At 38.9% G+C, this 25143-nt stretch overlaps 1 long non-coding RNA gene across 10 annotated transcripts in view; it reads left to right on the top strand.

The window, feature by feature from the left end:
- Positions 1–25143, top strand: part of LOC102126542 (uncharacterized) — a 108086-nt gene that overhangs the window by 47301 nt on the left and 35642 nt on the right. For 6 of the 10 annotated variants that reach the window (XR_010580312.2, XR_010580313.2, XR_012421992.1 and 3 more), the window contains one exon: positions 24272–24446. This is a non-coding gene — a long non-coding RNA (uncharacterized lncRNA). Of the gene's footprint in view, positions 1–510; positions 7673–24271; positions 24447–25143 lie in introns of those variants that run through there. The other 4 variants (XR_012421988.1, XR_006691511.3, XR_012421991.1 and 1 more) reach the window with 2 other exon arrangements.

Genomic DNA, 25143 nt, shown 5'->3' on the forward strand with positions numbered 1-25143 from the left:
CACCAAACAATAAATTCTTTGGATAGCTTCACAGCCACATTGCCTATGGAGCAAATTGGGGCAATACACGGAAGAGGTATTTTTTATTTTATTTTTTGAAAAGTGGTCCCTTCATCCCTCTGGAATAACTTTTATTTATTTAGGAACTCTTCATTCTGGCTTTCTGAATCTGATCTGGAAGATGGGCATTGTTTGGACATCACAGTTCTTTAGTAAAGGTGGTTTGGCCAAGCAAAATCCCAGGCAAATTCTGTTTTGAATTCCCTTGGCCTCCACACATGCCATCAATTTCAGCTACCTTCTGTCTGGATGTCCCCTGCCAACAATTTGCTGCTTGATCATTGTTTCCAATTGCTAAAGTGACCCTTGACTATGGCTGCTAGAGAATTCCCTGGTTCCCTCAAATCAATGGAGAAATCCTAGAACAGTGGGATTTTGTTGTTGTTTTTTTACTAGCCATGTGCTCCGTGCAAATTCTTTGATAGCTGCATGTTCTCGTGTCCTAAATAGGTACGCTAGTACTCAGAATGCTGGTGATGTGACCTCAAAAAAGGAGGTGCGGCTGTGAAGACAAGATGCTGTCTATAAAGGCCTGCGTGACCTGCCAAAGGCTATCTTTTATAGCACCAGAGAGGAGCAGTTTTTTAGCTTTTGTTCACTGCCCAAATGTTTTGGGAGAAATCTGTGCTAGAGTGGCCAAAAAGGAACAGAACCTACTCGCGTGTACATTCGTTAGGTTATATTATCTGAAAAACTAAGCATATTATGTTATAGAATTATCACCTCTAGTGAAGCCCAGCAAAGAAACTTCGACTCCTACACCAAGAATGGAAAAGAACGACTCTGAGAAGGGACAGCTTCATCTACTTTTGCACTCAGGCTGGAGTGACTCTGCCCTGTTTTCTCTCCTCAGTTCTTCAGGCTCCTTAGCAGCCGTGGAGGAACGCCTCAAGTGGTCTCACAAGTCCTGGACTCTGCTTCAGTGAAAAATTGGAGAGAAGCTGCTTTTGGGTTGTTGTTTGAACTTTCCACGAAGAGAGTTCGGATACAGCATTTATGTGTGTTAAAAATGTTTGCAGCATTTGCCCACTTACGAATGTATGCATTCTCTCTACATCTTTCTACATCTATTGCACGTCTTCCCCATAGCAGGAACCATTAAGACTCGGGGGGGGGGGGGGGGGGCGCGGGGCACGAAGTACATAAGTCTTGGCTCTCTGCTCTGGGAGCACTTGCCAGAACAGAGGGACAGACGGGCAAGCGTACAATTGAAATACAAGGAGATCATGTTTGTAATCGAGATATTAAGTGACTGCTATGAGAGGACTGCTCAATGAACCACCAGTGAGCTCCCTGGCGGTCAGGTCACGCCTCAGTGGAATGTGATATTTGAGCTTCAGGTACTCTACGGTTTACATACAGCTCGACCCCACCAAATCTCATGTTGATATGTGGTCCCCGTGTGCTGGTGGGAAAGGTGGGGCCCGGTGGGAAATGTTTGGGTCATTGACGGGGAGTTCCTTTATGAATGGCCTGGAATGGGTCTCATGGTAGTGAGTTCTGCTCTCCTTAGACTGGATTACTTCTCGTGAGAATAAGCTGATTCCTCTGAGAGGGGGCTGTCATAAAGCGAGGACCCCCTCGGATTTTGCCCTTTCTTTGTTGACCTTCGTCCATGCTACGACCCAGCACAAAAGCCCCCACTGGAAGCTGAGCAGATGCTGGCACCATGTCCCATGAACTTCCCGCCCCGTGGAACCGTGAGCTACAGAAAGCTCTCTTCTTTAGGAATTACTCAGTCTCGGCCGGGCGCGGTGGCTCACGCCTGTAATCCCAGCACTCTGGGAGGCCAAGACGGGTGGATCACGAGGTCAGGAGATCGAGACCATCCTGGCTAACACGGTGAAACCCCGTTTATACTAAAAAAATACAAAAAATTAGCCAGGCGAGGTGGCGGCGCCTGTAGTCCCAGCTACTCGGGAGGCTGAGGCAGGAGAATGGCGGGAACCCGGGAGGCGGAGCTTGCAGTGAGCTGAGATCCGGCCACTGCACTCCAGCCTGAGTGACAGAGCGAGACTCCGTCTCAAATAAATAAATAAATAAATTCCTCAGTCTCAAGTATTCTGTTGTAAAACAGGGACTTATAAGAGGAACAAAGACAGGGTCAAATGTGTTTCACACCCTTATAATCACTTCAGTTGAATAAAAAAAAGTATTGGGCGTGTGTATTCATTAGGTTACATTATCTGAAAATTAAGCATGTTGTTCATTTCAGTTGGCAAATGCACGGATATGTAACTGCGGTCAATACAAAATACACTGCAGAGCTGTAAGCTACAAATGGAAGCTATCACAGCAAAAGTGAACTTTCTGCTTATTTAACTTTTATATTTAGTACAAAACTATATAGCTTAAATATTTAAAAGGCTTATTTAATTTTTCAAGCCAAAGCTGGTTACGTCTTAAGAGCATGAATCATTCTCAAACATGAATTACAAATAAACAGAGATGCCTGTTTATTCAAAATTCAAATTGGGGAGATCAAAAAATAGACATAAAAACAGATTCTACAAAATTTCATTTAATTACCACTGAATGTCAAGAATGTACTATTAAAATGAAAATTCTCGTGGTTTGTCACAGGATTAGATGATACCAGATTAACATGAAAAAATCATGAAATATTGAAGGGCCCTAGGAAGTACTAAGAAGTTAAATTCAGTAGACTGTTAATGCTAAATATGTTTGACTAAGTAGAAATTCCCTGAAAACTTATTACTTCAATACTTTATAAATAGTAACTGAATAAACAAAAACATTTACTTCCTCCCTGTCTGTTTCCCCTGCATCCTCCCCCTCTCAGGTGAAGGCCGCCCAAACCCTCCAGTCATTCAGGTCAAAATTGCACACTCAATTTGGATTTCCTTCCTACTTCCACTTCCCACAGCCGTCGGTAAATCCTATAAGCTTTATCTTCAAAATATGATGGGAGCCTGGGCAACATAGTGAGACCCCTATCTTTACAAAAAAATTGCCAAAAATATTAGGCAGGTGTAGGAGGGCACTCCTGTCATCCCAGCTACTTGGGAGGCTGAGGTACAAGCATCTCTTGAGCCCAGGATTTTGAGGCTGCAGTGAGTCGGGTTCACTCTACCGCTCTCCAGCCTGGGCAACATAGTGAGACCCTGTCTCTTAAATATATATATGACCAGAGTCTGGCCTGTCCACCACCCATTAGGCTGTCCAATCATGCCATTCCTCCATGCAATTCTCCAATGGCTCCCTCCCACAAGTCCTTATGATGGCTTGCAAGTCCTTAACATTCAGGTCTCTTGTCATCTTTCCACTCAAGCCTCCTAATACTGCTTTCCTCACTCACACTGTTCTACGCATACTGGTACTTTTGCTGTTTTCTTTTGTTTTAGTTTGGTTTGTTTGTTTGTTTTTTGTCTCCTTAGGCCCATTCAGCCCTGGTACAGGGGCAAATTCTGTCTGATGTGTTCACTCAAGGACCTGCTAACTCCTTTACCACCTTCAAGTCTTTGTTCAAATGCCACCTTTGCAATAAAGGTTACCCCAACCATGCTACTTAAAATTGCAGTCTTCCCACTTCCCAAGCTCCCCACCTGATGATCTTTATTCAATATATTTTCCAAAGCAGGAATTACCTTTCAGTACTGTGTAATTTGCACACCTATCATTTCATTGTCTGTCTCCCCCTGTTAGAATGTCATCCTCACAAAGGTTAGGTGTGGGTCTCTTTTCTTCCCCGACCTGTCTCTAAAACAACTCTTGGCACGTAGGAAGTAGTCGTTTAATATTTGTTTAGCCTAAATAGCATTGTCATCTTGCTCTCGCTGCTCCTTTTCCCTCCAATTTCCCCTTGAATCCACTCCAATGATGGCATCACTCTGGGTTCTCCTAGCTTACTGGTCACATCTTCTAGGACTTCCTTGCCAATTCTTTTTCCTCTTTCAGCGTCGAAATGGACCATTGGAATGCCGCAGGAACCACTCCTTGATGCCTTCCAATTCTATCCTCCTCCCTTCCTAGGTGACAGAATCCAGTCCCAAGGCTAAAATCACCAACACTATGCTGTTAGCATCAGATTTACACCTCTAGCTAAGAGCTAAGAACTTTCTTCTCACAGCCAGAATTGTACTGAGCTCCCCACTTGACATTTCCACTTGGATATCATCAACTAGGCATCTCAATCTTACTATGCCCCAAGCTGAACCCCTACCTCTGTCTCAGGATATGCTCCTTTTGTATTCTCCTTCATCTTAGTCAATGACGACTTGTTGCGCGGGCCAAAAACCTGGAAATATCCCTAATTATTCACTTTTTTTTCATGCCTCAAGTTGTATCATCCAAATATGCCCAGCCCCTGACCATCCCCAGCCATGCCACTTTGAATCAAGCCTTCATCTTCTCTAGCCTGAATTATTGCCTTCTAATTGGTTCCACACGATTCTCCAGCTTGCACCAAGGTGGCCCTCGTGAAACGTAAGTTGGCTCATCTGGTCTCTCTGCTCAAAACCGTCCAATGTCTTCCAGTCTCAATACACGTTACATCCAAAATGTCTACCATGATCCATGAGGCCCACATGATTCAGCTCCCCCCATGTCTTCAGTTTTCCCAGACTGTCACTCCTCTCCTCTTTCCAGCGACACTGAGCTCCTGGTTGTTCCACAGGCATGGGGTGGGCGGCGGGGGCCACATTCCCACCTCAGGGCTTTTGCACTGTGTTCTCTCCACCTGGAATGCTTTTCCCCCAGAGATCCCCAGCTCTTATTCTCTCACTTCCTTCAAGTCTCTGCTCAAATATTACCTTACCCAAGAAGCCCTCTCTGGCAACTCAGAATGAAAACAACACCCTCGGCACTCTCCACCCATTCACCATTCTGTCGTTTTTATCATTCCTACGCCACTTGCGTTTGTTACATTTATTTATTTGTTTGTTTACATCTGTCAGTAGACAATATGACGTCCTTGAAAGCTAAGGATTTTTCTATTGTATTAACAGAAAAGTGCCTGGTTTAAGCAAAATAGTTTTTAATAAATGAACAATATCTTTCTGAAAACACTTTTACTAAAAGAAAATGTATTCCCTTCCTGGGGTAATAAATACTTCATCAAAATTAGCACATAATTCCTACCTCATATCATACACAGAAATTCACTCAAAATGTATCAAAGGCCTAAATGAAAGAGTTAAAACTATAAAGCTGTTAGACGAAAACGCAGGAGTAAATCTTTGTGACCTCTGATTGGGCAATGATTTCTAAGATATGGTACCAAAAGCACAAACAATACATATGGTACCAAAAGCACAAAGAAAAATAGATCAAATTTACCTGATAAAAATTTAAAACTTTTATGTTTCAAAGGACATCTTCAAGAAAGCAAAGAGACAACAGAATAAATGGTAGAAAATATTTGCCTATGATGTATCTGATAAGAGACATATCTAGACTATAGAGAGAGAGTGAAGAATTCTTACAGTTCTACAACAAAAAGGTTAGTAATCCAATTTAAAAATAAGCTACGGATCTGAATAAACATTTCTCCAAAGAAGATATATAAGTGACCAATAAGCCCATGAAAAAATGCTCAACATCGTTAGTTATTAGGGAAATGCAAGTCAAAACCACAATGAGACACCATTTCACAACCACTAGAAATAGCTGTAATAAAAAAGACAGATAATAACAAATGCTGGAGGATGTGGAGAAATTGAAGCCTTCATAAACTGCTGGTGGAGATGTAAAATGATGCAGCAACTTTGGAAAATAATTTGGCAGTTCCTCAACACATTAAACAAGTAACCCAGCAATTCTACTCCTAGGTATCTATTCCAAAGAAATGAAAACATATGTCCACACAGACACTTGTTCAGGAACGTGCATAGCCACTTTATTCTTAATAGCAAAAAAGTTTAAACAATGCAAACGCTCATCAATGGATGAATGGATACATAAAATCCACGGAACGGATTGTTATTCAGCAATAAAAAAGAAGTATTGACACATGCTACAATGTGAATAAATCTTTAAAACATTATGCTGTGTGAAAGAAACTAATTTCAAAAGACCAGATATTATATGGTTCCATTTTTATGAAATGTCCATAATAGGTATATCTATAGAGACAGAAAATGGATTAGTGATTGCCTAGGGCTGTTGAGGCAGGGGGATTGGAGATGACAGCTGAAGAGAACAGAGTTTGCTTTGGGAGCTATGAAAATGTTCTGAAATTGTAGTGATGGTTGCATAACTCTGTGAATGTACTAAATATCTGTTATTTATGAGTTTTCTTGCTTATTGCATTTCTCAGAATGTGAGCCTCATGGGAGTAAACACTTTATCCTCTTCACTGCTGCTCCCGTAGAGCCTAGAATAGTGCCTGGCACATAGTAGACACTCAATAAACACGTATTAAATACATCCTAGGGGACAGCATTGTTATAAAGACTAGCAATCAGTGATGTCAGCAGAGCATATAACAGGCACCTGGAATATGAACCCACAGTAAAGGCAAAATTTGAATATTTCTTGAACAGAATAAATATCTTAGATGGAATCATTTTATTCACTGGCAAAAACAGTTTTTGTAAAGAGATGTCTTTGATAACTGAGAGTTTGCTGCATTATTAAATGTTTTAATGAAGTGTCCTCTCATAGAAATTGTTTTATCTAAACACACTGGAGCCTCATCTTAATTTTAACTTTGCTAATTAAGTTATACAAAAAGATTTGCAGAAGGGATTTCAACAAAGACCAACAGCAGTTCCTGCTTGGTACACAATATACATTTGATTCTTCTTACACTTCTTAATGACTTTGTAGATAACCAGTCAAATCATGCTGATTATATAATCCAGTGTTAATAATTATCTTCATGGAATTTATAGTCAATTTTCTAAGGAATCCAACTATCAGAGAAACATCTGTTTGTCCCTCTTCTGTGATTTGTTTCTTGCTTTTAATTTCACTACTGAAACCAAAATGCCATTTAAACTACTTTTTATTCAAAATTCCACATTGCTCATGCAATGGGATATTGGGCTGTCTCACCTAATGTAATGCTACAAAGCTATTTATAGCTGCTGCAGTATCTGAAAGACACAAAAATGGTTATTCTCGGGAGTCTGCCTTGATAAAACAAACACTAAGATAGCTGGTAAAGTTTGGGAATTGACCACAAGGTCAAAATACAAATATATTTACCACCTAAAGTATCCCACACAATCCTTTATTGAGTTCACAATTTGTTTTAATGAATTTCTCAGTAATCCCCAAACTCAAGTCATTTGAATCACATTTCCTTATTTTACAGCAAGTATTTGCACCGCTCCATTTTGTTCCAGGCAAAAGGAAATTTCTTCCCCTTCCTCCATAAAAGGGCACTTCAAAAAAACATGTAGAATTATCACACAAAAGAAAATCAACAATGAACTCCATGTGAGTACTGTTAATCAAATAGGTCATTAATTGTTGGAAGTAATGTATGTTTTAAAAACCTATATTTACATTTAAAAAATATTTTTCGAGTGTGACCAGGATTTTGAAAGGTACTTGTTTTTCTATATTAAATGTACAATAATTGAGAGTGACAAAATCAAAAACACCTTCACGGTTTCTAATAAAAAACGGAATATTTCCAATAAAATGGCTGTGTCAAAAGCTAGTTATGTTTTGGTTTTCTGCTGTCTTGCCAGGGTTGTCATGCTAAAGGAAATATATTTACCTGGGCTTTGGGAAGTGGTGCTCTGGCCAGCGGCCCCGGTGGTGGCTGCAGTTGCATGAATGGTGTTTACACTGGGGTGATGGTGTCTGCATCACCTCTAGCAGACAAGCTCTACCCCCACCCAGATTCATCAACAATGGCTGTGGTTCTTCTGGAAGGATCTGGAGAGGAAAACAGGGAAAAGGAGAAAGCTCAAAACAGAACTGAATATTAATTCACATCGAAAGGTTTAAAATATTAATGTAAAATCCAGTGTGGGAATCCAAAGTCCTGCTCAGACTTTCTCCTGTTTAGCTATTTTCCCCTTATTCAAGCAACATTCAAATGAGAATCAGAGAAGCTCCAATTTAAGTCACTTCAGCTTTGTAAATACCAGGAACAGATGGAATAGAATACCTAGAACCCTTAGTCTTCCTTCCCAGCTTGGCAAAAGACCACATGCTCCTGTGACCAAAATTATATTCTAAATTTTGAACTATTGTGAGGGACTATCTAGTTCTAAAATATTAAGAATTATACCTTGTCTACTGTACATTTGCTACAATGCTCTCAATTGAATCTGATGATACTTCAATTTGAAAGAATTATTAAGTCATGGGCAAGCATCTTTTCTTTGGATTTAATATTCTGCAACCACGCTCTTTCTCTTCTGCTTGAAGACCAGAGTCCTCTGAAGTCCCAAGAAGGACTTCAGTTCACGTCTTTCTTGCAATGTTTGCAAGATTTGTCTGAACCTTTTCTAACACGATTTGCATCCATATTCCAGCTTTTAAATGAAGGCACTGTTAAACCCATGCTTCATTTCCTTTTCCATCCTAGCCCCCGAGAGCAATTTAATCTCTAATCCCTCTGTCTCAGTGGTTCTACCAGAAGGTGGACTTGGGCTGGCCTGTGTTTACCACACTGAGATTCCCCACTCTGAGGTTCTCCCACAGTCCAATGGAAGTCCCTTACCTCAACAAAGGAAGTTTACTCCCCCAACCATGATCCTGGCATTTCTCCACACCGTGTATCCTCCACACCGTGTATCCTGTCTAGTGAGTTGCCTTGTCCTCTAATGTGAATACTCCTCTCCTCCACCTTAGAAAAAACTTCTGCATTTTTTCCTTGTTCATTGTCATTGTACATGCTTTTTATTGCCTTCTCTAGTGCCCTACAACTAAGCAAGGAGAGTTAAACTATAAGAGCAATAAAAAATAAAATCGGAAAGAGAATTAACTTCTTCCTTCCACTCATAGAAATTGAATATCAAAATAGCAGGGATTTCAGGAGAAAAAAAAAATTAATCTCATAGAATGTGTTGAGGTCAGGGGTGTGCAGGGAAGTGGAGAGGATGGATTCCCCCATCCTCTGACCTTCAAGGTCATAGTTATTCCAAATTCTAAAAATAGATATATACTCACCTGAACAGTTTGTGTGTCTAACCACTAAAATTATGAAATGTTCCTCTTTAACTATAATCATGAATTTTGCCATAAATTCTTTTTTGTCTGATAGTAAGTGTTGCTGTACCAACATTTGGAAGTAAGTTTGATCTATTTCTGTTCTTTTATTTCCAATATTTCTATGTGATTTTGTTTCATATAAGCAGAAGATAGCTTTTAAAAAAAAATTCACTCTGGCCAGGTGCAGTGGCTCACACCTGTAGTCCCAGCACTTTGGAAGGCAGAGGTGTGGGCGAATTACCAGAAGTCAGGAGTTCGAGATCAGCCTGGACGACACGGTGAAATCTCATCTCTACTAAAATTATAAAAAATAGCCAGGCATGGTGGCGGGCACGTGTAATCCCAGCTACTTGGGAGGCTGAGGCAGGGGAATTACTTGAACCCAAGAGGCAGAGTTTGCAGTAAGCCAACATCAGGCCACTGCACTCCAGCCTTAGCAACAGAGCAAGACTCTGTCTCAAAAAATAATGATAATTAAAAAATTCAACGGCTACTGTCAATCTTGTAATAAATGTGTTTAATTTATAACATTTATTGTAATTTCTAATATATTTGGAACTAGTTTTACTGCAATTCTTTTCTTTGTACCTTTTTTCTTTACTTCTAATGCTAATTCATTTGATAAAGCTTTATATATTTCTCTTTTAAATTAACCTCAGAATATTAACTACAAATGTTTCTGATAAGATCAATGGTTATTTGATGCCTCTATTTCCTTTGTGAAAAAGACAGGAGACTTAGCTCACGTTAACTATATACTGAACAGCAATCTGTTTTACATTAAACGGTGTTCTGACACACAAAGTGTGTTTGCCAATTACGTTATTGGTTTTATTATTTTTTTTTTCCATCCAACTCCTCTCAATTTTATTTTTCTTCTTGGAGAAGTCATTAGGAATTTTTTTCAATTAGGTCTGTAAGTATTAAACCCTATCTTCACACTTCTGAATTTTAAAAAATATTTCTCTTTTTATTTGTTAATAAATTAGCTGGTTATCGAATTTAGGGTTGATAGTACTGAAGAAATCCAACCATCGTCTTCTGGTATCATTTATTGCCAGTAAGAAGCTACCTGTTGAACTTAAGTTAAACTATCTTTCCTTCCTGGTGGTCTCTTTTATGTGATTCTGTTTCACTGTGATATCTCTAAATGAAGATTTATTTTCTCCTTATTTGAAAGTTTTTGGTTTTGTTTTTTTAAGGGCATTTTTAATCTAAGGACACATCTCTTTAATCAATGATGAAAAATTTTTAGCCATCATTTTATCTAATATTACTTCACCATTTCTTCTTTTTTCTTTTTCTGGAAGTACTGTTTGACCTACTTTAGAGCCTTTTGACCTATCTTCTACAAGTTCATACATTTACATTTATATAAATATATATATTTTTTCTTCACAGTAAATTAATTATAGAAATAGAGAGAGAATATCTATCTACCTATATCTCTGTATGTATGTATATATATATACATGTATGGGTACATAGAAATAGATGATAGATAGATAGATAGATAGATAATAGATAGATGATACAAAGATAGGAGTAATCTGAATGAAATCCTCAGTACTATCTCTCAATTTTATATTCCCTTGTGAATGTGTCCAATATAGAATTTATTTCAATTTAGTATTTTTTGTGAATTACTACTTTTTTGCCCCAAGATTTCCAACTTGTTATTTTACACAAATACATTTTGTTTAATTTCTGTCTTTTGCAATTTATTATTCTTGTTACACATGTTGTTCTTTTATTTATTTTACTTTGATTCATAAACATACTGAAATCTTTTCCAGCATTGTCCTATTATTTTGATTTTCATCTATAGTGAATTTATATTTGGATTGTTGGTATCTTGGCTCTCTTTCTTAGCACTAGGATTCTGGTTTTTTTCTGGTTTGTTTGTTGTTTTCTTGAGACAGGTCTCACTCTGTCACCCTGGATGGAGTGCAATTGTGCAATCACAGCTCACTGCAATCTTGATCTGCCAGACTTAAATGCTCCTCCCACCTCAGCCTCCCAAGTAGCTGGGACTACAGGTGCACACCACCATGCCAGACTACAATTTTATTTTTTATGGAGATGTGGTCTCACCATGTTTCCCAGACTGATCTCAAACTCTTGAGCTCAAACAGTCCTCAGTCCTTGGCTTCCCAAAATGCTAGGATTACAGGCATGAACCATTGTGCCTGGCCTAGAATTCTTTAACACAGTTTGAAATTTTGATTTGTAGATCATCTGTAAAATATTTGATTTTATTGTGTGCAGTTCACCCCTTTCCTGCTCTTTCTTAGGGCAGAACATTTTTTTTGTTTTGTTTTCTGTTTTTGGCATTCTAAGTGACATCCCTGGAACCTTGACTCCAGGACCAGTGTTACAGTGGTCACAGGAGTTTCTTGCCTTGCAATGGTATTTGAAATACTCTTTTCAGGGAATGGCTGCTCCTGGTTCTTGATACTAGACTGGTGCCAATGTCTTCCTTCTTTTTGAGCATACAGCTTCACGTGACCATAGTCCCTGAGAGTAGCAGGGACCAGGTTTTCCCCTTTTATTTCACCAACCTGGGAGATCCACTCTAGACCTTTCTCAAGCAGTAATCCCAGTTTTCCGCCCCTCATTTGCTTGAAGTATCTTTGGGCCCTGTTATCTGCAGTAGCAAAATTTTGTTCATTCTTACACACTTCAGACGAGAAGTCCAATAGGAATCCCAATTAGCCGGAGAACTTTGCATTTACGTTTCTTTGCCGGTCTGCTAGGAGACTTACCTTGTTATTGAGCAATTTTCTCTTTGAGCTTTTTCTTTTTTTTTTCTATCACTGATAGACATTTGTTTGTGTGGCTTCAGCGACACTGAAGTTCAGAGTAGCAGCTCTGCAGTCAGGCTGTTTCAGTTCAAATCTCAGCTTAATCACACGCAACCTACATGAACCTGGGAAAATTACTCAATCTCTGTTTATCTCACCTTCCTCAACTATAAAATGGAAATAATTATTGCTGCAAGATTAAACGAGATCACACCTACAAAGCACTAAAACACCATAAGTGGTCATTGCATGCTAGCTGTGATATTGAGAACACAATTAGGCCACAGTCTTGACACAGAAGTTTGATAGCACAGAATTTCAGTCATAAAAAAGAAAGAAATCCCATCACTTGTGGCAACATGGATGAACCTGGAGGATGTTATGTTAAATGAAATAAGCCAGGCATAAAAAAAACCAAGTATACTATTTCATTCATAAGTGGAATCTAAAGAATTTGCTCTCATAGAAGTGGAGAGTAAGATGATGGTTACCAGAGGCTGGGAAGGATAAGGTGGAAGAGGGCATGGGGAGACATCGGCCAGTGGTACAAAGTTACAGTTAGAGAGGAAGAATAACTTCCGGTGTTCTATCAGTTCTATTGCACAGTAGGGTAGGGTGATGATAGTTAACAATGATGTATTGTATATTTCAAAATAGCTAAAAGAGAGGATTCATCACAAAGAAATAATAAATGTATGAGGTGATGGATATGTTAAGTACCCTGATTTGAATTTTTATACAGTATATACATGTATTGAAACATCACACTGCACCCCATAAATATGTACAATGATTATGTGTCAATTAAAAACAAAAATAAAAGAAGAATTTGTTAAGGAAAGCACAAAAGAAAGCAAGTACCAGAGAGAAAAAGATTACTTTTCTGATATTAATTTTTCCATTTTTTTCCTAATGCATATATCCCTACATAGTTTTTTTCTTCTATACTGCCAATGCTAGCAATTTGTATAGTTTGGTATATCATTTCGTAGATACTTTCTATGTAATCTGATTTTCTTTTTTAGCAATATATTATGAGCTTATTCCTAATAGATGAAAATAAGACTAAAATAACTGTTTTCGCTATTGTTAATAGCACTATTTGAATATTTGGCGACATACAATCAGGACATTTGAGGTAGTATTCTTTTGAAAGTGACATAACAGGATCTGTTTCAAGACGTATGAAACATACTGACAAAATTATCTTACAAAACATTTTTCACTTTATAATTCTACATTTCAACTTCCAATTCTCCCATCTCAAAATATCTTAAGATGAGAGTAAATCTTGAGATCAACAAAATGAAAATACAAGCAAAAGGCAAAATAGAACCCTGAGGAGTTAGCACTGTTGAAAATCAATAATGCTCTGTCCCGTTCCTGCCTATAGTTGCAGAAATACAACAGTGCTGGAGTAGTACTTAACAGCAATAAATCTGTTTTCACATGAAGGGGAAAAAATTGTTTCATAATTAATTAAGATGTGAAATTTCTCCACTTTTCAAATTAAGAATGTAGTGCGGCTTTGTCCAATAGAACTTTGTGTAATGATGGAACTGTTTTACATCTATGCTGTCTAGCATGGTAACCACATGTAGCTAGTGAGCAGTTAAGACATGGCCAATGCTATTAAATTGTTTATTATATTTAAGTTTAAAGAATTAAAATGTAATCAGCCACATGTGTCTAATGCCTACCATCACGAACAGCTCAGCAGACTCAGAGTGTTAATGAAACAAGCAAGAGATTAACATCAACAACAGGTAGAAGTCATTTTTGATAAGATAATAGAACTTTTAACGTATTTTAATAAATCAAATAAATAATCAAGTGATTTATGATATAAAACAATACTTAATCATTCTTCAATGTACCATGTCTCCCCAAAAAATACTTTCTCCCCCCAAAATACTACATAGCATTCATACTGGTGCTCTTTCTGACTTATATTTTTAGGAACAAGAAGAAAGTAATGAAAAAGCAAAATGATAGAGTGGATTTATTAAGAGATTACACATTTCATCCCATAGGTTACGTAATAATATGACTCCCAAGTCAGGATAAAACTCACTTTTAGTATAGTTGATTTATTATGGTAAATATGTATATACAATAGATTCACAGTTTACTTAGAGGTTAGGATTTTAGCTCAAGTGAAAACCAAGATAATCTAAAGAACATTGAAAAAATGTTCTTTACATCCACTATAAAATAATGTATGGTACTAACTCTCAATACATTTTCTACATTGACTAGAACTGGTTGGTTGTATATTATTTGACAAGAAGACTTGTGTTTTTATTTGAGGATGAAATAGTTTTTTTATTTTGAATTATTATTTGATTTTCTTCCCATATAATTCCATTTTAAACCAACAAGTAAGCAAATTGCCTTGTTTATTAATATTACCTAAAGACCTGGGTCCACTGTTTGTGTGTTTCTCCATTCCACCCATGCTGTTGACTTATCCCTTGTAAAACAATTTCATAATTCTCAACTGTTCTTTGTTTCTTCCAATTAGTGTTTGTGCTTTCCCATTTCTCTAGTGTGAGATTGCCATTGTACCATATTTGACACATGTTGCTTTCATTTCTCCTGTCATCATCCATGGTCTGAGAACTGATATATTCGAGAATTGCTTTTTTACTGTTTGCCTGCCTTCTTCCCACAAGTCTTCTGCAATATGACTTTCTCTCCCCTGCAGTCAGAATACAGTGAGTAATTGCAAAAGACCCTTCTGGAATCAGAACTGTTCCTCTCACCAATCCTCTGGAGAGTTTCTGGCTCTGAAGGAAACACCTGATTGCAATCCCAGTTTGTTCTGACCATCATATGGTCCACGCTTTTGTACACAGACTGAAGCTGCAGATGGGAGGACAAAGCTTCATATTAATATGGACCCTGTAGCAGTTTTTGAATCATGTTGAACATGTTTGGAAAGTCAAGTATACCTTTATTTCTAAGTCCTTTTTCCTAAGCACCCAAAATGTGTTTTGATGCATTACCATCTTTGTATCCTACTTTCCTAACGTTTCTTTTTGAAGGGAGGGTGAGGGGTAATATGTATTTGTGAATAACACATACATATTTGTGTGTCCCACCTCAACTGAAAAACTTGCGATCATTTCTCTTCCACATCCCTTTTCTGTTGAAGTCATCTAGTAAAACGATTTTGCCACAGGAGGCCCCCAAAATTTGTCAGTTGATCCAATGGATACACTTTTGAATTCTCACTACAAACCAGGTCATGGAGATAAAACAGCACATGGTTACTGCATGAAGTCATTCACAGACATCTCGCAGACTGGGAATGACACAAGGAATGCTGGAGTCAAAAACCACTATCAATGTTTTGCAGTAAGTATTAAAGGATCAAGAGTCAAGTCCATAGACATAACTTAGAGGGCGTCTACTAACCAATCCTCTCTCTCTCATACCTCTAAGCACTCAAGTTGATAAGGGTTCTAGGATCGTTAGAAGAAAATCAGTTGGAAAAGAATCCAAGTCCACAAATAGCATGGCTAGCTAAGCAAGCCCATCTTCCAAGTCCACAAATAGCATGGCTAGCTAGCTAAGTGTCCTTAGACCTTAGTATCTGTATCAAAAAAAAAAAAAAAAAAAAATGCAACCAAACCTTATATTTATATTATCACTGTTGCTCTTTCTGGGAATTACAGCTCAACCAAACAACTTCCTATCTCTGCAACCTCTGGTAATTTACTTTATCTCTCAGAATTGGTTTTCTCGTAGACTTGCTATAAGGATTAAATGAGATAGTCCTTATGATATGCCCAGAGTAAGAGCTTAATAAATGAGTATTGTTCTTGCTGATGCTGCTGATAATAGTGATGGTGGTTTGACATCTTCTACATGAGCAAAGGAACTCTGTGGGGTTCAACAGAAGTTGAAAAGTAGACACTGACAATGGGCTTGTTGTGCCTTATCACCAACAACACAGAAGAACTTGATGCTTTGCCTGGCAGCACAGAGGGTCAAACGTGAAACTGCGCCAGGAGCTGGAAGGCTCAGGTGGAGGTAGAAGAGGACCAGAAGGCAGATTTGGGCAAGGGAGTGTGATTTAAAGCCAGGTGAGGACGGCAGACTTCCCTAGAGATGAGAGCGTCTCGGCTGGCTGATGGCATCTCCGCTTATACCCTGGTCCCCTAGAGCTCCTCACCAAAGCCTAGATCCCAGGCCCAAACTCAACCTGGGTGGTCAGAAGAGTGCAGGGCCTCTCCCTTCACGCCTTGGGCCCAAGAAGAGGGGAGGAGCCTTTACTGAGGCTGAGAAGAGTGCTGGTATCTTCTACCCAGATGTGAACTTTATAACAAATATGTTGTTTAGATTAGGTGGCTGAATGATTCTTGGTTTCCCTAGCTCCATGTTGAGAATGTGTCAGATCACTCATAACTGGCAGGTATCTGTGTAACAGTCCTCAAGAAGGAGCAGGTATTATTGTGCACATTGAGGAAAAGGGCTGTGAAGGGCAGCTGTGTTAAACCATTCACCTCTGGTCCTGCAATTAGTCCTCCACAGAGCTGGGTCTGGAATGAGGTCATCGTAAGTCCTTCTTCTGATCTTTCCTGTGGCGACTACTGTCACTTCTTCAATTAAAGCTTGCAATAATTTTTCCTAGCCTAACGATAAGCAAAACAATCATTCAAGAGCCAATAAAATAGGGAAAGGCAAGTCAAGAGGATGGTAACCATTTAAATATAAGCCATATTTAGATATTTTAAACCAAGTAATGTGCTAGCAAAACATTTCCTATGCATGCCTTAATTAAGCAAAGATGCAGGGAGGCCCTAAAATCCTATATCTTGCAGTCCACTTTTACTGGAATAAACAAAAAGCTCTTATTAGCCAAATTTCCTTAGTCAAGAAGCAGAAGCGTCATGTCAATGAAGTTAACTGTTAAGAACAAAGTATTTTAACCTCACATTGTCATTCAGGAAAGAATTTTGAGTACTCTTTTTAAAAAAAATTGGCAGTTGTCATTTAATATATGATGTGATCTAAAAGCATATTATTTTTTAATGTTACCTAGGAGATTTCATCAGCTTCATGACACTCTTAATCTTTGGTATAATTGTCTAAATTGATAGAACATCTTTTATTTAACTGATGGAGGCACTGCCTGCCCTTTTATAAGTCAAGTAAACAGGTCTCTGAGTTCTCACTTCCTTTGTCTCGCTTAAAAAAAAAAAAAAAAAGCCTTCCCAAAACTCTCTGATAATGATAAAAAGTGGCATTGTTTTAAAAGATAAGAAGCACCCAAATTATTTTCTCTCTGACCTTTGTAGGTTCCAGGACAAGCAGCTTCTGTGAGTAAAATAGTTAAAGCTTTTTCTCAACAATGGATACCTGACATTGTTCCCTAAGAAAAGAATATATTGTTCCTGATAAGGAAAGTTTTTAAGCCCTCATCTTTGCTCAAAAAACAATTTAACAAAAATAAAGTTGGGGAGTATTTTAAGATTTCTGAGGAAAAATTTGAAAGAAAGGAAGGAAAAATACCATAGATTACATTATCTGTAGGTGCTCATGGAGTTTTATATACTGTGCCTTATTGAAGCAATCTAAGATAGGTTTCAAGGATAATTCTTGGCAACCTTTTGACACAAGCAGAACATTTACATAGCTAAAGTTTAATGCGTTAAAAGTTTTGTGAAAAGAATTATTAAGAGAGTGAAACAGAAAAATCACAGTTTAAATTTTGTATACAATGTGTTACTCATGCTTCAACCTCTGAAACTGGCTATTTCTTAAATTGAGGAGCTCAGTTTCAGATGCCATCTCATTCTGAACTTAAATTTACATGTTTTTGGTTTAAAAAAAAAAAGTTACCAGCAGTTGTTCAGAGAGGCAGCATGCATTCAAAGGCTAATTCACTGGCCATGAGCTCCCATTATCATTTTTTTCTGGGGTTTCAAAACAAACAAGCATGATCTATGTATTCTTGCAGGTTGCAATGTCTGTAACAACAATATGACACTGTTGTCATCAATTCTTAAGGAACTATGAACTAAATAGCTGTGAAGGCAAAGCGATGATAATAAAACCTCTTCCCTTTACCAAAAAAGTTGGTATTGCTTTTGCGGTGGTTTTTGCCCCAGCTGGAGGTGCAGTCTATAGTCAGGGAAAAGGCCTGAAGTATATTAGAGCCACATAAAAGGAAGCACGCATTGACAAATAATAAGATTCATTAAGGAAAATAATGGAAGAGGCAGTAATAGTCATTAGCTCTAGAATTCATAACTCTTCTGATTTCTCATTCACAACCAGCTTTGTGGTATGCCACAGTTTTTAATAGTCTAGCAGCTTTTTTTATTCTTCTTTTAAAAGATGATTGGCTTTGAATGCTAGAATATGCAAATATACATAAAAGACTGACTTTACTGACCATTTCTTTGTGTTTGGGTATATATTTCTGTATGGCATAATATTTCCACTTGCACTGGTTTCCTGGCATGAAAATGTTTATTGCGCTCATTAGCTAAGAGGGTATCGGCACCGGTCCAATGAACACAGATCTGCCTTCTGATTTCAGCCATTAAATTGCAATGGGATTCACAGGCTTAACATTGTGGGTGTGAGAATAATAAAATGGAACTCCATCTTTAGCCCAGTTACCATGGATGCAGTTAAAGGTCATAGTGGCAGCTGCTAACTAGTTGCCTTTTGAGCTGTGTTTCCCCTCCTGCTCTGTGTTTTCGAGCACTTTCCTTTCTATGGGTCTGCCGTGGAATACCTTCACCTACTTTGGTGACACACTAACCTCTTCTTTAAGACAACGGGCTCCTTCTTTTCAAGACAATGGTTGCCATGGACCTTCTCTTGTATCTATGTGTCATGGATATGATATAGAAGCAGCAGGCAAAAGCCTTAATAAAAATACAAATTGTGGTTCCTTCTGCATCCTGAATTACTTTCTCATTCTCTGCACACCGGTCTACATTCCCAACCAAAAAAAAAAAAAAAAAAAGTGTATAGTAAATTCCCATCTCCGTTTAAACTGGTAATGGGTTCAGGCACTGATGCATTCACAACGTGAAACATCAACTTCTTCTTCATTCGGCCCAAAGTCCTAGGAGTTAATTCCCTGTACTGCATGAGGTGTCAGGGTAATTACCGCTGATGAGCCCTATTTCTCCGCGCGCTGCCCGCTCCTCGGGCCCCCTGTTTACTGATGCACCACCACAGCAGCACGGAGCTTTCATTCAGGCACGCTTCTTAACCGAAAGGGTTTGGACAATGTCGGATTTTCAAAGAGAAGTGGGGGAAAAAAATTAAAAGTAGCCAAGCAAAATAAAGTGCATGGTAAGAAACCTGAAAGCAGTACAAAATATTTCCTGATGTCAACACTTCATTTCAATAGATCTTAAAACTCCTATTCATTTCCAGTGAAGGTACTGTGAGCCTTGCCATGAGCAACCTGACTGCGTGATCATATTTTGAAATATCTGGGGAACATATACCTTTAAAACGCCATTTTGGAAAAACATATTCTTTTTTGTTCTGTTTAGAAATAAGTCCCAACCATGTAGCTATATATGCCAGAATACAAAAAAAAAAAAAAGGAAAAAAAAAAAACCTTACCAAAAAAACGTTGTGCCCCTCTGTTTTAAACATACATTTATATAACTTGTCATTTCATAAAAATAAATTAAGTATTATATGAGCCAAATGCTTCAATTCCACACAAGAGTGGTTTCTGGGACTCTTGGCAGGATGCCACTATATTCATTTTTATTTCAGACACAATGTGAAGTCTTTAATTTTAATATACTTTGTAACTATAATGGTTATAAGGCATATACTGTACTAATTCATCCTCATCCTTTCCTAGTCCTGGGGAGATTTCACTGAGGAACAGGAAGAGTTGTTGATTTCATGTCTCTTTCAGACTTTAAAATGTTGTAGAAGAGTGGCCTGGGGTTCAGGGAAAGCAGAAAGAGAGAGAACTGGTCATTGGGCACTCGGCTCGGTGCCCTAAATGCTGGATGTGGAGTTGGCTCTCCTCCTTCCTAGTCCCTGGTCTCTGAGTTCAAGTGATGGCCAAGTAGAAAGGCGAAGAGTGGAAGACTTTGCTGCCGCCTGGGGCTCTTCCCCAGCTCCTGAGTTCCTGCTCTGGCAACAATTCAGCTGAAACAAGAAGATTATTGGCGAGTCAGCTGACGGGAGCCTCTCTGACACTGCCCCATGTGATAGCAGCATGGGCACGGGCCAAATTCTTCTCCACAGCTCCTTTATTCTCTGAAACCCCACTGGCCAGGAGTCAGAGAACCAAGCAGGCACAAGAACACTGTAGGAGAATCTGGCCCCATTTGATCTGCAATACCCTGCCGGAAAAAAAAGGAGAGGCTGATCCCCAGTAAGAGGGAACAGAGTAAAACTGACAAATACATATGTAAATCAATTAATCCCCAGTGATCGTCCTGAGGTTTCCTGGTGACCTTGGAAGCAGAGTGGTATTTCTTCATTAAAGGGGCTGGGTGGAGGTGGCGAGAGAGAGAAGTAATTTTCCTAGTCTGTACCACTGTATTATTGGGAACACCAGAATAACATGTTTCAAGCGATCACGGGGACTTCAGCTCTACTCTTCCTCTGCCACACTCCTAATCAGAGAATTTCTTCCTGTGCCTTGTTTACTGTTGATATTTTCTGGCTGATTGGAGAGGAATGACATTTTGACAATTTACTGTAGCAGTAAGCACTGTACAAACAAAAGGTGCTGATGAAAACTGGAACCCATTATTATGTAAATGATGGCTGAGTAACACAGACTCCATCTCCCAGTCACCATCATTGAGACCAGTTTTACTCAATGATAATAATTTTCATGATTGCAGACTTCAGAGTGATCAGAAATATGCTTTAGCTGTTGCATTTATCTACTGCTGGTACTTGACCCTTAATTAAATTCTGAAACTTTTTTATATAATAAAGTAAAATACAGCTGACACTTCTGTTCAAACAAAGAGGCTCAAACGCAGATCCACCAAATAAGATAAAGGTATTTCAGACTTACCTCGCAGTATTTATAGTAAACATGGATTGTACAGTGTATTTTGAAAGGGAGCTTAAAGTTTAAAATGCAGATGTGTGTTTTCAAGTAATTTCAATTCTGTACTTCGGCTCTGCTCTCCTTAAATGATGCTGAATCTCTGCGAGCTCATCTTGGACACGTCATAATAAAAAAAATCTGCTTAAAAGACATTTAAATGTGCTCTGAAAATAAGTTCTGTGGGTTCTTTAAACCTTCCATCTTAATATCTAGACTATTCAAAGTGAGTCTTCAAAACTATGGCACTTATGAAGATCCACACAGCTTAGTAAGCTATTGCACCGAGTTTTGTAAAGGAATATTTTCATCATAAATTTGTTCTTGTCTTAAAAAGAGAAAGCCAAGGCAAATTTTAAAGCAGCATTTTGACTTTAATGAAAAATTGATTGGCTAAAACAGATGTCAGACTGAAACTACAAAGAGGCCAGGCATTATGCAGGTATCAGCTGCTTTGTTAAGAATGGCTGACAGTGAGGAGACTTTGGCTAATGTGCTCTTATTCCCTTTAAACCCTGCCAATGCTCCAGAGCATTTATTTACCTTGGAGTTTCCTCCCTCTTTCAGGGCAGGAAGAAAGATCTTCATTTAGAATATATTAATAAATACAAGTCAGCTTAAAGGGGCAACAGTGTGAGCCCGGTTTTTAATATTTCCTTAGATATAACCCTTTCTAACCAGGCAGCTCACGGAGCCAATGAGCTAAGAAGGTAATTACTTAAGTGGATTTCATGAAGAGTAGAAAGATGATTGTGCCACATTAAATAACAATTGTGTCCTTAATGATGTGTTGGGCTATAAGGCAAACATCCCTCCACCATCACAGGCAGGCGCTCCAGCGTACCTTTCTAATGACTCCGGTGGCTCCCGTCCCCCTGCTAGGATGTGGGGCTTTCAGAGCCTATGTAAACACTAAGTGAGCTGGTATATTTTTTTAAACTGCAGTGCCTGCAGCTGCGTGGTCATTGATAAATTGGCTATGAATTGCTGAAATACTTCATATGAATATAAACATTGTTGTAGTTTTGTAGCTTTAAGAAAGACAGAAATGTACTTGACTTGAGAGAGAAGACGGCAGTTCCAGAGCACAGCCTTCCAGAAAGTTCCTTCTCTGTTGTGTGTGAAGGATCTATTTTCACAAAATCCAGCGAGGTGGACTCAAAAAGTGTGAGGGGGGTGAGAATGCGGTAGAGATAAATCATTATTTAAAAAAATTAAAGATTAAATAAAATGTAACTTAGCGTTTAAGTATCTATCTTAAACAGAAGCAGGAAATAATATTACAGCATATTAGATTTTATTGCTTCAGAATGTGTAGTATTCTGGATGTCCATGTCCACTCGACTTTGTGTAGAAACAGTAAAGAAAGACCACCGTAATAAATATATCCAGCACCTGAGTTAGGATTCACATTAGCTGCCACCTAACCTTAGAGGAAGAATTTTCACAGTGATGTAAACTTGAGACATGAAAAGGATAATTAATCCATGACTATAAATGTTCCTGTCTGCCCTTGGATGTTGTTATAATGACTATTTCCCCCCAGAGCCCATAAGAGTACCTCTTTGTGGACATGCGTCCTGACTCTCTAGTCATTTACTCTCTGACGTTAACTTTAACAAATTTGAATGTGAGAGACGTGATTCCAATAAAATGCACAGTCCAAATGTTGAGAAAGTACTTTCCACTAAATCCTAGCAAGTTCTTTAGTATCGTACCCATTTCAGAGAACAGAGAAATAACATACCTAAAATTGGAAAACTCTTCCGGTCCTTGACTGTAAGCTATGTTGTGGGAATTGAAATGAACAAATCTCTTACCTCTTTGTTTTATTTAGGGAATGAAGACATTTGGAGAAGAAGCGATTACTGAAAGGAGACTCCTGGGCTGGAGGAAAACTGTGATCTATAGTTCATGTTGACAGATATTGTGTTTTTGGTCCTAGATCTGACTTTTGAAATGACTTCTCACAAATTCAAGTTTAGCAATCATGAGTAAAGTACCCAGGATGTGCTAAGCATCTAGCTTTGCAGATAGAAGAACACTTACTGTTTCTGAGCATGGGAGGGAATAGAAGTTCCTGGGTCCTGGCCTCACCTCATCAGGCACTGCAAATTTGACGCCTCCTTCCTGTTCACAGCAGACCTTTAGGATAGGGTGTTAGATGCCACCAAATAGCTGCATAACTCAGCCACTTTGTCAGAGCCTGGGTCTAAGCCGGGTCTGACAGACTCCAAAGCAAGCCCCGTTTACAGCATGACTGGGATCCAGTGGGTAAGACCAACCTGTCAATGCCCAAGTACAGATGCAATAATAGCGCTTCAACAGATTGTTGCAAGCCCCTCGTGAAGTGTGCCAAACTCCAGCGCAGATGGTAACAAAGGTTACTTTTCACCTCCAACCTCCAATATCCTTTCTTTTTTTCTTTTTCTTTTTCTTTTTTTTTTCTTTTTTTTTGAGATAGAGTCTCCTCTGTCGCCCAGGCTGGAGTGCAACGGTGCAATCCCAGCTCACTGCAACCTCCACCTCCTGGGTTCGAGCGATTCTCCCGCCTCAGCCTCCCGAGTAACTGGGATTACAGGCACCCACCATCATGCCCAGCTAATTTTTGTATTTTTGTAGAGACGGGGTTTCACCATGTTGGCCAGGCTGGTCTGGAACTCCTGGTCTCAGGTGATCTGCCTGCCTCGGCCTCCCAAAGTGCTGGGATTACAAGTGTGAGGCACCATGACCGGCCCCAATATTCTTTCATACTAGACACTGTGTAAGCTAATTATTCAGCAAGTATTTTGCACTGAACTCTAAATAGGCAAGTATTTTGTGTCCATTTTACAGACAAGAGGAATAAAATAGGTAAAGTATTTCCCCAAAGCTGTGATAAATGAATCCCATAGCTAGAAATGGCAGAAAACCCATGGACACTTGCATGGGTAGTGGATGTCTGCCTTACCTTGGCACAATGCCTGGTCCTCACATATCATTTCAGTGACATTGCCAAATGGGAGAAACCATGTCTGGTACATGGGACACAGGCTCCCTCAAAATATCTTGAATGCATTTTTTTCAGGGGAGAAAATCCATTTGAATAAGAACAGCTAGTTACAACTTATTAAGTGCCAGACACTGTTCAAAGTGTTTGATGTATATTAACTTCTCAAAACCACTCTATAAGTTAGGTACGATGCTTTCCATCTCCATTTTACAGATGAGGAAACTGAGCCGTCAAAACTAAGTGACTTGCTTGAAGCCATACAGCTGGGGAGAAGAAGACCAGGATCTGAACTCAGCTGAACCTCCCAAGCCTGGGCCACTGAACCATTTCACCTCTTGGAAAAACTTAAGGGTCAGAGTGGCCCACCCAGTTCATGGACAGCATGGAGGTAATGAGCTTTGATCCAAAAATTATTGTGCATTGACTGAGTATTTATTCTTTTAAGACAGTATATTTGGATGCCTTTGCATGTACAGAATTCAAATTAATAATAATGTCCACAAAAGTTGCCCTGTATTTTTATGCTGAAATACAATAAAATGTCAACTTGGTTCCAGTGACCTTTATACCGTACATATTATGTTTAATGTAGTTCTGTATTGTAGCTAAATGTATTATCTAACTCGTTGATGCCAATAAGCTGATGCATATGAAAGATACCTGGAAAAAAAAAATATCTTATCAAAACACTTCAGAGGAAGCCACAAAAGTATGATGATAAAATATCAGAGGAAGATATAAAATTGGGGGTAGGTGAAGTCATGCTTTGCAGCATTTGCTCACGATATTTGAGAAAGTAACGTTTTCTGTCTTTTAAATGATTTCTGAATTTCTGTAACAGTGCTGCTGTTTTCTCGGTCAACCTTGCTGGATAGCCCGGTTTTCCTTTGCAGTCTGCAGAGCACGTGGCAGGACTATAGGCCTGTTTTATCTCTTTCTCACATAGCCCTCTGACAGAGAATCTGCAGAGGTCATCCCTCCCCTCTAGAGCTGGTCTTGTCCCCAGCGCCCACGTGTGCTCTGTGGCTCAGAATGGTCTACAGGGCCTTCCAAATCCAAGGACAGGGTAAAGGTTTGCAGTTTAT

This window comes from Macaca fascicularis, chromosome 13 (assembly GCF_037993035.2).
Source record: "Macaca fascicularis isolate 582-1 chromosome 13, T2T-MFA8v1.1".
Classification (NCBI taxonomy): Eukaryota; Metazoa; Chordata; class Mammalia; order Primates; family Cercopithecidae; genus Macaca; species Macaca fascicularis.